This window comes from Triturus cristatus, chromosome 3_2 (genome assembly GCF_964204655.1).
Source record: "Triturus cristatus chromosome 3_2, aTriCri1.1, whole genome shotgun sequence".
NCBI lineage: Eukaryota > Metazoa > Chordata > Amphibia > Caudata > Salamandridae > Triturus > Triturus cristatus.
In genome coordinates this window covers 1,223,389,228-1,223,404,067 of record NC_140584.1, presented here as the reverse complement: position 1 = coordinate 1,223,404,067, position 14,840 = coordinate 1,223,389,228, and the positions used below count along the sequence as shown (strand labels likewise).

General features: G+C 51.7%; 1 protein-coding gene across 5 annotated transcripts in view; it reads left to right on the top strand.

The window, feature by feature from the left end:
- LOC146859510 (CD5 antigen-like) overlaps window positions 1–14,840 on the top strand; it is a 956,076-nt gene that overhangs the window by 345,667 nt on the left and 595,569 nt on the right. The gene's annotated exons all lie outside the window — the stretch shown is intronic.

The following is a 14,840-nucleotide window of genomic DNA, read 5'->3' as shown; positions in this document are numbered from 1 at the left end:
TGAAATTTGGAGTCGGTGTATCAAAGGTTATATTAGGATGCAGTAATTTAAGACATGGATGACGTCATCAGTGATGCCATTTGAGATGTCATCAGTGATGTCATGAGTGATGTCACTGACCATGTCATGAGTGATGTAATATGTGATGTCATCAGCAGTGGATTGCGGGTGCGCGAGTTATAGTTAGCTGAACTAACTAGAACGGGGGAATTTCACTGGTTTTTTACGAGAGAAATGTCCAGCTAACTATAACATGTGTGAAACCTTTGGTTTTTTCAGTGAATTTGCAAGGTTTTTTAAATGCTAATTCCTAACTATAACGTGTGTGAAACCTATGGTTTTTTCAGTGAATTTGCAAGGTTTTTTAAATGCAAATTTCTTTTTTTTTTTTTTTTTTGAGATTTTTTTTTTAAAAGAATATCCTACCTATGTATATAATCATATATTTACTATATCCTGCAATATGGAATGGTTCACTTTTTAATATTATTGTTTACATATAGTTGAACATCACAGTTATTATCTTCTACAACCCTTTAAACTTTTTTTTTTTTTTATTGAATTTTTGCCGTGCGCGTACGGTAAGCTGACGCTACGCGCTCGTAACGTTATAAGTACGGAACGCGTACGTAATATGTACCCGACGTACGTACACATACGTACGTGACGTACGTACGCATGCGTAGTGGGACGCGTACGCGCTGGCGTCGTGCGCGCATGCGCGTTACGCGGAACCAACGTACGCGGTTACGCGAGTGCCTCTAATGCGCATGCGTGCGTGCGTCCTACGTACGTGCTTACATTTGCGCATGCGTACTTTTTTACGAGCGCGTACGGTAAGCTTAGCGAGCGCGTACGGTAGGTCATGTGATCCAGAATGAACACTTTTTATTGGTTTAAACTTGTTGCATATCCAGAAACTTCCAACACCACACCCATTCCCCTCATTACTGCTTGTGATCCCCTAGGAGAAGGAGCTGAATTGTCTTTGAGATACAATGGCAGAGCAGCGGTCCTCTTCTGAGAGTGAGCCTGGCAGCAGCATCATCAGACAGAGAAGGAGGAAACAAAAGAATTCTTTTGTTTGGGAATATTTCACTTTTCCAGAGGGGCAGAAAAAGGTGAATGCTCCATTAGTCACCTGCCCACTTTGTGACCGTGTCTTATCTAGAGGGAATCCAAGGAAGAAGTATTCCTTTGGAAATTTCTCTATGTTTAGACACATTAGGGATGTACATCCCAGGACTTTTGCTCGACAAACTGAAGCAAACTCTCCAGTAAGTCACCCAAGCACATCCGCAGAAGCTCAGCCGAGTACATCATCGGCAGCTCAGCTGAGCCCTTCATCTGTGGTGGGAGCATCACCCTCTTCTGCTCCTCTGGACATTAACCCTCGATTTCAGAGGGTTTCAATGAGGTGCACTAGGTGTTATGGTCTAATTGTTTTTGGGGAGACCAGTATTCCCCTAATAAACAATAAGATAGACCAGCACATCTGTGGTCCTTGTTAATATTCCCATTCTTTCTTTCCTCTGTCCCTGTATTAACACAACGGCTCTTTTAAGAACCAACCTTACCTCACAACTTTTTAAAAAAAATTTTAATCACTCCATTTTAAAAAAAAATTCTTGCCGTGCGCGAACGGTACGCGTAGTTCGCGGAATCGTTTCGCGAAGTTCGCGGAATTTTCCGTTTACGCCGTGCGCGCACGCTACGCGCATTCCGCGATTTTTAAAAAAAAAAATACAAACTTTTTTTGGCCCTTGGGGGTCCTTCAGTGACCCCCTGACCAAGGCTAGGGGGTCAGGAACTGTCCACCCTGCCCCCTTTTCATGTTTGCCACCTTCCTTTTCAACTCTCGCACTGACAACAAACAAAATGGCGGCCGACACTTCCTGATTTCGACCGATTCGAACGTTGACTGAAATGTAACAACCAATCTGAATTACGCTCGCGCACGTTAGGGTGCTCGTACCGTGCGCGCACGGTGCGCGCCTATAGATATATATATGGTTGTAAATGCTATTTTCTCAGGAAATACTGAACAGATTTACACGAGACCTTCAAAATGCACATCCCTGACCTGAGGGCTACCTCTCTGCCAAATTTCAAGTAATTCTGTTCAGCAGTTCGGGCTGTAGCTTGGACTAAAGGTCCTATGGAAAAATGCATGGGGAAAACGTGTTTTGGGACCCCCTTTTTTCTCAGCCTCCGCTTGACGAATCCCCCCGAGACTTTCAGGGAAGGAGCGGAGCGCCCCACCTATTTTAAAAATTTCGCGAGGATTCGTCAATCGGCGCCAAAGTTATTCCAAATAGAATGTTGCGGATTTCCTATGGAAACACGGTCCTAACTATAACTATCTACTGGCGACCGCCAGTAGATAATATATTATCTACTGGCGGTCGCCAGTAGATAGTTATAGTTAGGACCGAGTTTCCATAAGAAATCTCAAAATTCTATTTTGAATAACTTTGGCGCCGATTGACGAATCCTCGCGAAATTTTCAAAACTAATAGGGCGCTCCGCTCCTACCCTGAAAGTCTCGGGGTGATTCGTCAAGCGGGGGCCGAGAAAAAGGGGGGGTCCCAAAACGCGTTTTCCCCATGGATTTTTCCATAGGGACTTTAGTTGCAGCTACAGCCCAAACGGCTGAACAGAATTACGTGTAATTTGGCAGAGAGGTAGCCATAAGGTCCATGAAGTGCCTTTTGCAGGTTTGGTGTAAATCTGTTCAGTATTTTAAGAGAAAATAGCATTTAAATGCATATATATATCTGTACGCGCGCAGCGTGCGCGCTAGGTGCGCGCACCCTGCCGTGCGCGAGAGCAATTCTGATTGGTTGTTAGATCTTAGTAAACATTCGAATCGGTCGAAACCAGGAAGTGTCAGCTGCCATTTTGTCTCTCGCACTCCGAGGGGGTGAAAAACAAATGTGGAGAACGTGAAAAGGGGGTAGGGTGGACAGTTCATGACCCCCTAGCCGTGGTCAGGGGGTCCCAAGGGCCCCAAAATTATTATTTTTTTTTTGAAAAATCGCGGAGTGTGCGCACCCTGCGCGCACTACTTAAACGGATAAAATTCTGCAAAGTTCGCGCAGCGTGCGCGCATTGCACAAACTACGTAAGCGCACCGTGCGCGCATGGCACAAACTGCATAAAGTGAGAACGCGGTGCGCGAAGCGCACCGTGTGCCCACCGCGCACGGCACGGCACGAACTGCATAAAGTGGGCACGCACGGTACGTGAAGCGCACTGTGCGCGCACGGCACGAACTGCGTAAAGTGGGCGCGCGGTGCGCGAACCGCACCACCGTACAAATTCACCATTTGAGCTTGACATATCTGAGACAAACATTTAATAGCAAAGCTTTCACAACGAAGCGCATAATGTGTCCTCTGTGTGCATGGTGCGCGAAGCGCATCGTGCGTACATGGGCCATCCAGCCTAACGTGGGCACGCGGTGCGCGTAGCGCACCGCGTGCCCACTGTGTGTGCACGGCACTAACTGCATAAAGTTGGCGCGTGGTGCGCAAAGCGCGCAACGAACTACGTGAAGTGGGCACGCACGGCACGAACGGCGTAAAGTAACTTAGCATTTAAAAAAACGTACAAATTCACTGAAAAAACCATAGGTTTCACACACGTTATAGTTAGGAATTAGCATTTAAAAAACCTTGCAAATTCACTTAAAAAACCATAGGTTTCACACATGTTATAGTTAGCTGGGCATTTCCCTCGTAAAAAACCAATGAAATTCCCCCGTTATAGTTAGTGCAGGCAACTATAACTCACGCGACCGCAATCCGCTGCTGATGACGTCAGATATTACATCACTGATGACATATGTGTCTTTCTGAAAAAAAAAAAATCTAATATATGTATAGCTAAAGATGAATGGAAGAAGACATGGGTAAATAAGTGTCTAAATACAGTGATATAATATCTGATGTCATCAGCAGCGGATTGCCGTCGCGTGAGCTATAGTTGCCTGCACTAACTATAACGGGGGAATTTCATTGGTTTTTTACGAGGGAAATGCCCAGCTAACTATAACATGTGTGAAACCTATGGTTTTTTAAGTGAATATATATATATATATATATATATCCAGTCAAAGGGTCGCTAGTAGTGCGCTCTCAGTAAACGAATCACAGGACACTCCAGAGAATTCAAGGGTGTTTAATTACAACGCGTTTCAGCCTACGAAGAAGCCTTGTTCACGTAATCCAATAGTGCACTACAACACCATGACTGATAAAGATTTCAAAAGTGAGCATAAACAAGGGACAAAAGTTATCACACTGTAGTTCTCACGGCAGACATATTGGAATGGTGTTTGTCCCAAATGTGAATAGCCAGAACGTAGTTAACATCATGGGCCTGTGCAATCAAGATCGGCATTCGGGTGACACTGTAAGAAGTCACATCAAATTACTGCACATAATAACCAAGTAAAATGAGAAAAATTAATTAAGAGTGGCATGCACCAGGGACAACCATATTAATACTGGACCCTAATGGCAGACATCTTGAAATGGTATGTTGTCTCCTGATTCTGAGAAGAGTGTAATATCACTCTTATGTTTGCGCTGCCACAATGAACTAGACGTTAGTGTCATGCACTGGAATCAGATTCTGGCCACACAATCAATCACTGATCCTACTCACATAGAGATGTAATATAAAATGCCGTCCACGTGATGGTTTGCAAAATCGCTGGAAATCCATATACCACCTCAAATCATGTAATTACATTTCAAATACATTAGGGATGACCATAGGAATAAGGTCTCATCAGAATACATTATTGCCATCCAATCAAATATAAGACACAGTATGGCTGCATGAGTCTGCCATTAATCAAACTCTAATGGTGCCAGCTATGTGGTAATAGTCAATGAGAAGGTTGTGGCAAACCGAATACATGAAATGGACCCAATCGAGCGATAGAGCGCTAGACAAAATCATACACATAGGTGCCAATTCCGATCCGGTAAAAAAATTCCCCGTCCGACTCGTATCCGGATTTTTTTCCGTCCGAATCGTCAAAGTAGCGTACAAACTGCCAAGTACGATTCGAACGGAAAAAAGTCCATACGAATCGCATTGGGAAGATTTCCCCACACGTCCTCGGGTCGGGAAAAGTCACCGACACGTCCCCGGGCGAGAAACCCACCGTGCGGAAAAATAAAGTCCGACTGCGCAAGTACGATCCCTCCCGTCCTCCCCATTTCACAACCGTACGCAAAAAACACCGTCCGAACCGAACTCCCATAGCAACCATGGAGACATGTGCCCGCATACGCGCCGAACACCCCACCACCCCCCGCCCGCGTATGTACGCCCCGAACCCCCACCCGTGTATGTACGCACCAAACACCCACCCGTGTATGTACGCCCCCGAACCCCCCCCAGCCGTGTATGTACGCACCGAACCACCAGCCGTGTATGTACGCCCCCGAACCCCCCCCAGCCGTGTATGTACGCACCGAACCACCAGCCGTGTATGTACGCACCAAACCCCCCCCCCAGCCCTGTATGTACGCACCGAACCACCAGCCGTGTATGTACGCCCCCGAACCCCCCCCAGCCGTGTATGTACGGACCGAACCACCAGCCGTGTATGTACGCACCAAACACCCACCCGTGTATGTACGCCCCCGAACCCCCCCCAGCCGTGTATGTACGCACCGAACCACCAGCCGTGTATGTACGCACCAAACACCCACCCGTGTATGTACGCCCCCGAACCCCCCCCCAGCCGTGTATGTACGCACCGAACCACCAGCCGTGTATGTACGCCCCCGAACCCCCCCCCAGCCGTGTATGTACGCACCGAACCACCAGCCGTGTATGTACGCACCAAACCCCCACCCCAGCCGTGTATGTACGCACCGAACCACCAGCCGTGTATGTACGCACCAAACACCCACCCGTGTATGTACGCCCCCGAACCCCCCCCCAGCCGTGTATGTACGCACCGAACCACCAGCCGTGTATGTACGCACCAAACACCCACCCGTGTATGTACGCCCCCGAACCCCCCCCAGCCGTGTATGTACGCACCGAACCACCAGCCGTGTATGTACGCCCCCGAACCCCCCCCAGCCGTGTATGTACGCACCGAACCACCAGCCGTGTATGTACGCACCAAACCCCCACCCCAGCCGTGTATGTACGCACCGAACCACCAGCCGTGTATGTACGCACCAAACACCCACCCATGTATGTACGCCCCCGAACCCCCCCCCCAGCCGTGTATGTACGCACCGAACCACCAGCCGTGTATGTACGCCCCCGAACCCCCCCCCAGCCGTGTATGTACGCACCGAACCACCAGCCGTGTATGTACGCACCAAACACCCACCCGTGTATGTACGCCCCCGAACCCCCCCCCAGCCGTGTATGTACGCACCGAACCACCAGCCGTGTATGTACGCCCCCGAACCCCCCCCAGCCGTGTATGTACGCACCGAACCACCAGCCGTGTATGTACGCACCAAACCCCCACCCCAGCCGTGTATGTACGCACCGAACCACCAGCCGTGTATGTACGCACCAAACACCCACCCGTGTATGTACGCCCCCGAACCCCCCCCCAGCCGTGTATGTACGCACCGAACCACCAGCCGTGTATGTACGCACCAAACACCCACCCCAGCCGTGTATGTACGCACCTAACCACCACCCCACCAGGGAATGTACGGACCGCACCCCCACCAGTGCATGTACGGACCGTACTGACGCCAAAAAAACACGTACTGAACCCGGACAAACCATATTTACACAAGGAGAGTCAAGTAGAGTTTCCCCACACCACCAAACAGGCCCAACAACCCCACAAACATCACATACACTCACCTGCAACTGCCAAACTGCCAAACAGAGGCCCAAAACTCAATCACTCCTCATAACACACCCACACAAATTTCAAACACAGCCACACCCACAAATGGACCAATAAAAATGGACCACACACACAAACCATGAGCCTTTGCAACAGACCCACTGCTGCCAGAGCCCACAGACGACCCACACCACCATACTTGAACCTCACACTTGCATACCTTCACACAACCACCTACACAAACACCCCCTCATCACATTCACACACACACCTCCACTACCACACCCACACACCCACAGCCATCCACACCCACACCCCCACAACCACACCCCACGCCATGTCCACCACCAAGAATCCAAAGTTCACAAAGGAGGAGCTGGAGATCCTTGTCGACGAAATCCTCAGAGTCGAGCCACAGCTCTTTGGGACATTGGTCAGACAGACCAGCATATCCGAAAAAACCGCCATGTGGCAGAGGATCGTCGATTCTGTGAATGCTGTTGGGACAACCAGAAGGACCAGGCACGAGTGCCAATCCAGGTGGTACGATCTGCGGAGGACGGTCAAGAGGAAGATGACTGACAATCACAACCAGGGGAACATCACTGGAGGAGGGCCGCCCCCCAGACCGGTACAATACCATCCCTGGGAGGAGAAGGTGATGTCCACGCTGGCGGTGGAGGGACTACACGGACTGCCAGGACTCCCAGACCCTGGTGAGTACACAAACAACTCACCTCACATGGGGGGGATGCCATACACAATCAATCATGCATGCCACCCCCCCCAAGCCACCACCGGACACAACAACACTCCACAAACACACACATGCCACTGGCACCTCCATGCCCCATGCATCAATCAGGGCCATGCCAAGTCACAGGCCACACAAAACACCAACACAACACAGGATGTGGTCGATGCTGGGAGTGGGGGCAGCAAAACTAACATTGAGCAACTCACAAGCACACAACAATGCCCTCAGCCCATATGGCCCAGGGCACAGCCATACAAACTGTGTGTACCCACACAGTACTGTCTTGCCTGCAAATGATGGCTGCCATGCAGGATGCCATGGGTCTGAAGGCACAATTTGCACATAACAGCAGACAATGAAGATGCATCGCTCTGATAGAGTCTCAGCACACACCGCCACAGCAGCAGCCTACACTCAGACACACTGCCCAATGGGTGCCCGGAGAACAGGGACTAACTCACATGAACAAGCCAATGGCCATTCAAAGACCGGCTAACTGTGTGTGCCCAGGAAGCTGGCCTGAGGTGACAGAGAGTGACAAAGAGAGGGAGGGAGAGGGGGAATGAGAGGGAAGGAGACAGAGGGGGGACACAGGGAGACAGACAGAGGGAGGGAGTAGGGTGACAGAGGGAGACCGACAGAGGGAGGGAGGAGGGTGACAGAGGGAGGGAGGAAGGGAGACACAGGGAGACTAAATCACCCTTGGGTGGTGTGGCCATGTCCACTCGTCAGCCGGTGGACTGTGTGCATGCAGACCAGGTCTGGCAGTGCCTCAACCCCCCCTTCCGTAGATGAAGACCGGTCCATGTGTCAATCTGTGCACGAGTCCATCCGTGCTGCAGGCACAGACCTAACCACACACCCAGTATACCCACCCACCGTGTCGGTAAGAACCCTGTCACAAATGCTTCAGTCCCCTACCTGCAACATCAAATTGCCTTGCCAAAACACCATTTGGCCACGTACAGTGCAACACGTAAGGCGCCTCTGCATGGCTCGCTACGCCCGCACACCACACTGCTGACTGTGTACCCAAATAGATGCATCAACTAAGATTGTGTCTCACACATGCGTAAAGCCCTGACAGCTGTGGCCAAGGGACATAGCCATGCACAAGTGCACTGTGAGAGGAATGCAGGACAGATCCAACTACCCAGAGGAAGAGTGCCAAATCAGAAATGCATGCAACATGGATGCCACATGTGACACTGTTAACATTGTCTCTCTCACACACAGGTCAACGTCGACGAACACCCCCCAACACTGGGGGGGAAGTCACACAGGACCAGGCTCCGCGGGATGATGACCCCACCGCCAGCGATGACTCTCACCACTCCGTGGATGACCCAGACCAACCTGGCCCCTCTGGTGTCCAACCACCTGCAGCACCTGCGTCAGGTACAACTGTGCCAACCACCACCCCCATTCCTGCCACATCCCAGGAGACGTCCAGGAGCCCTGCCCGCACACGACCACCCAGCCAGTCTGCCCAGGAGGGACACGGTCCTCCGGGCACCCAGGAGGAGGCAGGCGGCAACGCAGATGCCATCCCTCAGGGGTCCCGGAGACCCGATGCACCCACAACGGCAGGCCAGGTGCACGTGGGCAGGGGTGGCGGGAGTGGAGGACGGCGGAGGCGCGAACCTGACCAGGCAGCTCAGGACCCGGTAGTGTCCCAGGTCAGCAACATCCTGGATACATACCGGCGTGACACCAGGGGCATGGACCAGATTGCGTCCACCCTCAATGACATCAAGGGGACCCTCCAGGAGATGAAGACCCTGCAGTCCCAGCAACATGCCTGTCAACTGCAACACCAAGGAAGGATGGAGGATAGACAGGCTGAGCTCGTGGCGGTGCAAACCCAAATGACCGGTGTACTCCGTCGGATTGCCGACAACATGGGCAACCCTCCCTGTGGCACCAGGCGAAGGCCATTACCAGACACAGGGAGGGATCAGGAGGAGGAGGATTCATCCGACGGAGCGTCACAGACATCGTCACGGACTGCTTCCGAGGGTCCCCGCAGGAAGGTGGGTCGTCCACGAAAAAGACTGTGAGAGTCAGCAGAACATCACCATCTCCCAGGTCACCTGGCCTGGCACCTGGCCCTCTGGCCCAATAGCAGCACATGACATTCTCTGCCACATGGACTTGCTGGTCACTGTCTGACCTATGTTGACGAAGACTGTGGCATGGACTCTGACATTTTGCTACGACAAGGATACCAACTCCCCCAGTGAACTTTGGATTCTACACTCCCGCTGTGCACCTCTTGTCATCCCCACAAACCCGTACCCCACCACAAATAAATTAATCACACTTACAAGATGATGCCGTGATTCTACATTATTACAATACATGTGTGTGTCGTACAGTCAAAGCATGCCTGATCTCAGAATTAACTCCAACCATCCAAACCGTGGGGTCGCAGTCTTGCCCAGGACACACATGGGTCCCAATGTCTCATCTGATACAGACATGGAGTACCAAACTCACCTGTGCTGGGCCCAACCAGCTGAGTGGTTCCCGCACAACTGTGGCTACAGACACATTCAGGGGAGCAACAGTCATGCGCAGAGGTCAGGGATCATGTGGAGTGACCTGGCTTGCCGCTCCCAGGTATGTCTAGACATGTGTCCCTACAATGTGCAGCATGCTTGCGTCAGGCGGATGTTGAGAATGGTGGCTAGGCCAAGGTTGGATGCATGGAGATGCCAGAATGCAGTTTAGGATCACTGTGCCACATGGTTGTGTTGGGGTTGTGGGCTGCATCATGAGTGTGGGCGTGGATCTAGAAGGTCATCCTGCAGCTGGCTGTGAAACATTCCCCCCATCCCGTTAGGACGTTGATGTGGCCTGGTTGCCCGACGCAGTAGCAGAGCTGTGCAGATGCACTCCGGATATGGACAAGTACCATGGGAGTCGTGAGGCACATGTCCGTAGACTGCAGGGTAGGATTCTACACAGATGTTGTAGTTTCCCTGGGGGATGGTCTCTCTTGCCTTGAGGTGGATGGAACTGTGCATCTTGTGCATAATACAGTTCCCACTCCCTGACAAACCCCTAGCATCTTGTCACTCTACACATAGACACATATGCACCACCTATGAAAACTATGCCAGACCTGCGGCACGCACAGTGGCAACAGGGCACCATTGACAGGGAAGAGGCACCTTGGAGACAGAGGGACAAATTTATTAGTCATGTGTGTTGGAATGACAATGATACTCTGTCAACACATACACAGGTCATGTGGATGTACATGTGGGAGCAACACTGGCACCCCCCATTGCAACACAGATGCTGGCATCCCATTGACCTGGCACACAAGTGACGGATAACAGCTAAACACCCCCTGCTGCCACGGAGAGGCCGCTATACACCATTGAGGCCCTGATGGGGCAATCACACACCATGTCAACCCGGTGCAACCTGTATGTTTCCGAGGCCAGTGTTACACACAATGATGGCCTCATCACAATCCCCAATCCCCTGCCACATGACAGTCACCAAGTCTGAGCATGGCTCCAGGTGAAGCCTGCCCCATGTCATGTTCCCCATGTAGGATCACCATGTATGCAAATGGAACACACATGAACCGGAGAAGTGCACACAGACTACAAACAATTCACACACCCAAAACGACGTGAGGCATCCCTTACCCTGAGGAGATTTCAACACTTGCCCGTGCATGTGACGCTGAATCAGCACATGTCGCTGTGTTCATGAGGAGTAGCAGGAGCACAACAATGCCACCAGCAGACAGCATGCACATGGACCTGTGGAAGAGAGACACACAAGGATTCAGCACAAAGGAGCACATCCGCAAGCATGTACTTAACACGTATCATGTTGTTAACATGACAGGTGACAATGATGACCCTCAGACAACATCCTTCCATTGCGCCATCACTTGAGTGACACTTCAATACACACCACTGACTCACTTGGCAGACATGCAGATGGACACACACATTGCAACACATGCCACACACGGCCCAATGCGTGCACACTCAGACACTGGAACTCACCACTAAGCAAAGAAGTTGCGTATGAGCCGACTCCGCATGTCCTCCACAGCCTCCTCCTCCTCCACATCACTTGCCCCGTCACCAAGCCCTTCATCCTCCACGGGTGGATGGTCCTGGTCATCTTGATCCAGTATGAGTGGAACAGCTTCCTCCACTGCCATGTTGTGCAGCATGCAGCAGACGATGATGATCTTGCACACCTTCACCGGGGCATATGGGAGTGCTCCGCCGGTCTTGTGGAGGCACCGGAATCGGCTCTTCAGAAGTCCAAACGTCCTCTCAATGACTCTCCTGGTCCGCCCATGTGCGTTGTTGTAGAGGTGCTCGGCAGCCGTGCTGGGGTTGCGGACAGGCGTCATCAGCCATGGCATGTTGGGATAGCCAGCGTCCCCTACAAGGAAACATCATGGACAGAAGTGTGTCAGCACAGGCAGTGAGATTGGAAGATGACGCCAAACACTGAACTGCCAGAGTCTACCCACCAACAATACATGCTCGCTCGTTCCGCAGCTGCAGCATCATTTCTGGCACCCTGCTACGCCTCATGATGAAGGCATCGTGTGCTGATCCTGGAAAGCGAACACAGACATGTGAAATCACCATGTTGGACAGACACACCACAAGGGCATTAATGGAGTGATAATGTTTGCGATTCCTATACACCACCTCCTGTGCCTGTGGTGGTACCAACGCAACATGTGTCCCATCTATGGACCCAATGACATGGGGCATCCCTCCCAGGGCATAGAACTCACGCTTGACATCTGTCAACTGCTCACGATTTGGGAATTTAATGTACTCATCCAGGTGAACCAACATGGCCTCTAAGAAATCATGCAGAACACGGCTGAACATCGTCTGGGACATGCCCCCGACATCAGCAATGGTATGTTGGAACGTACCCGTGGCAAGGAAATGTAGGGCTGCCATCACCTTCAACTTGGGTGTCAGTGCACTTGGATACCTGTGGCGCGGGAGGAGTTGTGCTTCCAGCCGGCCAGTCAACTCATCAATCAACCGTTGGCTGAATCTGTAGCGGCGTATACAGTCCCGTTCATGCAGGGCAGCAATGTCTGGCATACGTCGAGGGAGAGGCGGAGCCCTGCAGTGAAATGGAAGGAACACCTAAGAGTGAGCACTGTACAACAACATCGTCAATGCACTGAGCACATGTTACACAGCCAATACACATATGCCACGTTGTGAGTCAGGTCTGTGCCACAGTTCCTGGACACGAACGCCAGTCAGGTTACACTCCTACCAAGGGACAGCCACTAACGGAGGGGGGCAAGATCACGATGACATGGCATGAGACTAGCTGTGGGCCAGTGTAAGTGAACATGCACACGCATCACAGGATTCACAGACATCCACACATGTGCAGAGGTAGTATGCGTATGGTACAGACAGGTAGTTGGATGCGATATGCACTGGTCACATGTCATAGGAATAGGACAGGCCACACACATTGCCTTTGAGGAGTACATGTCGAGACAGAACATACATAGGGAGCATGTGGATATGTACTTGTGTTGATACTCCGTGTAGTTGGATACATACACACCTCATGGCAAATCACATATGTGGGCTGGTGTGCGGAACAGTGTGCCATGCCCATCGACACACAGACACATGTTGGCAGCAGCAACTGCTGACACATTGAATCACACACCTACAGCAAAATCATGGAAAGACATGCCACACACATGACATGGTTGCAGCATGCAACGCAGCCATACACGTGTCATATGTAATATTCCGTGTACCTGGCATCAGGGGACAGGTGCGGGTGTCCGTGACTGGGACATGCAAGTGACTCATGGCTCCACTAGTGTGTACGACATGCACACATGTCAAAGGAGTGCAGGGGATGTGTGGTACAATGCGCACCATCACACACGACATGTGTACACAGCTCATCGTACATGTGCTTTGCCCACACCTCAGGGGTAAAGTGCCACATCACATCCTGACACACCTGTGTCACACACAGGTGGTATTGCACAGACAATGCATTGGTGTCCACCCTTGGCAATACCTGTCCGCTCCATTCCTGTCTGTGTGCCGCCTGTCACCACTGACAGTTGTTATACGCACCGTACATACGCTCGGAGCGCGTGTATAGGGTCCCTGGGCCAATATTGCCGCTGGCGTATGCGTACGCCACAGTAGTACGGACTGTACACGCGCTTGTGCGGTCCGGATCACAATATGGGCGCTGGCGTATGCGTACGCCACAGTAGTACGGACTGTACACGCGCTTGTACGGTCCGGATCACAATATGGGCGCTGGCGTATGCGTACGCCACAGTAGTACGGACTGTACACGCGCTTGTACGGTCCGGATCACAATATGGGCGCTGGCGTATGCGTACGCCACAGTAGTACGGACTGTACACGCGCTTGTACGGTCCGGATCACAATATGGGCGCTGGCGTATGCGTACGCCACAGTAGTACGGACTGTACACGCGCTTGTACGGTCCGGATCACAATATGGGCGCTGGCGTATGCGTACGCCACAGTAGTACGGACTGTACACGCGCTTGTACGGTCCGGATCACAATATGGGCGCTGGCGTATGCGTACGCCACAGTAGTACGGACTGTACACGCGCTTGTACGGTCCGGATCACAATATGGGCGCTGGCGTATGCGTACGCCACAGTAGTACGGACTGTACACGCGCTTGTACGGTCCGTACTACTGTGGCGTACGCATACGCCAGCGCCCATATTGTGATCCGGACCGTACAAGCGCGTGTACAGTCCGTACTACTGTGGCGTACGCATACGCCAGCGCCCATATTGTGATCCGGACCGTACAAGCGCGTGTACAGTCCGTACTACTGTGGCGTACGCATACGCCAGCGCCCATATTGTGATCCGGACCGTACAAGCGCGTGTACAGTCCGTACTACTGTGGCGTACGCATACGCCAGCGCCCATATTGTGATCCGGACCGTACAAGCGCGTGTACAGTCCGTACTACTGTGGCGTACGCATACGCCAGCGCCCATATTGTGATCCGGACCGTACAAGCGCATGTACGGTCGGTATCACTGCTTGTGGGGTGCCCTAGGGCGTGGAACGCACCGTACCTGTGTGTAAATGTATGAAAACACATAGGGGACACATGAGGGACAAGTATAAGGGCCTAAATGCCTGATGGTTGCCATGGAGACTGAGTTAAATTTTTGAA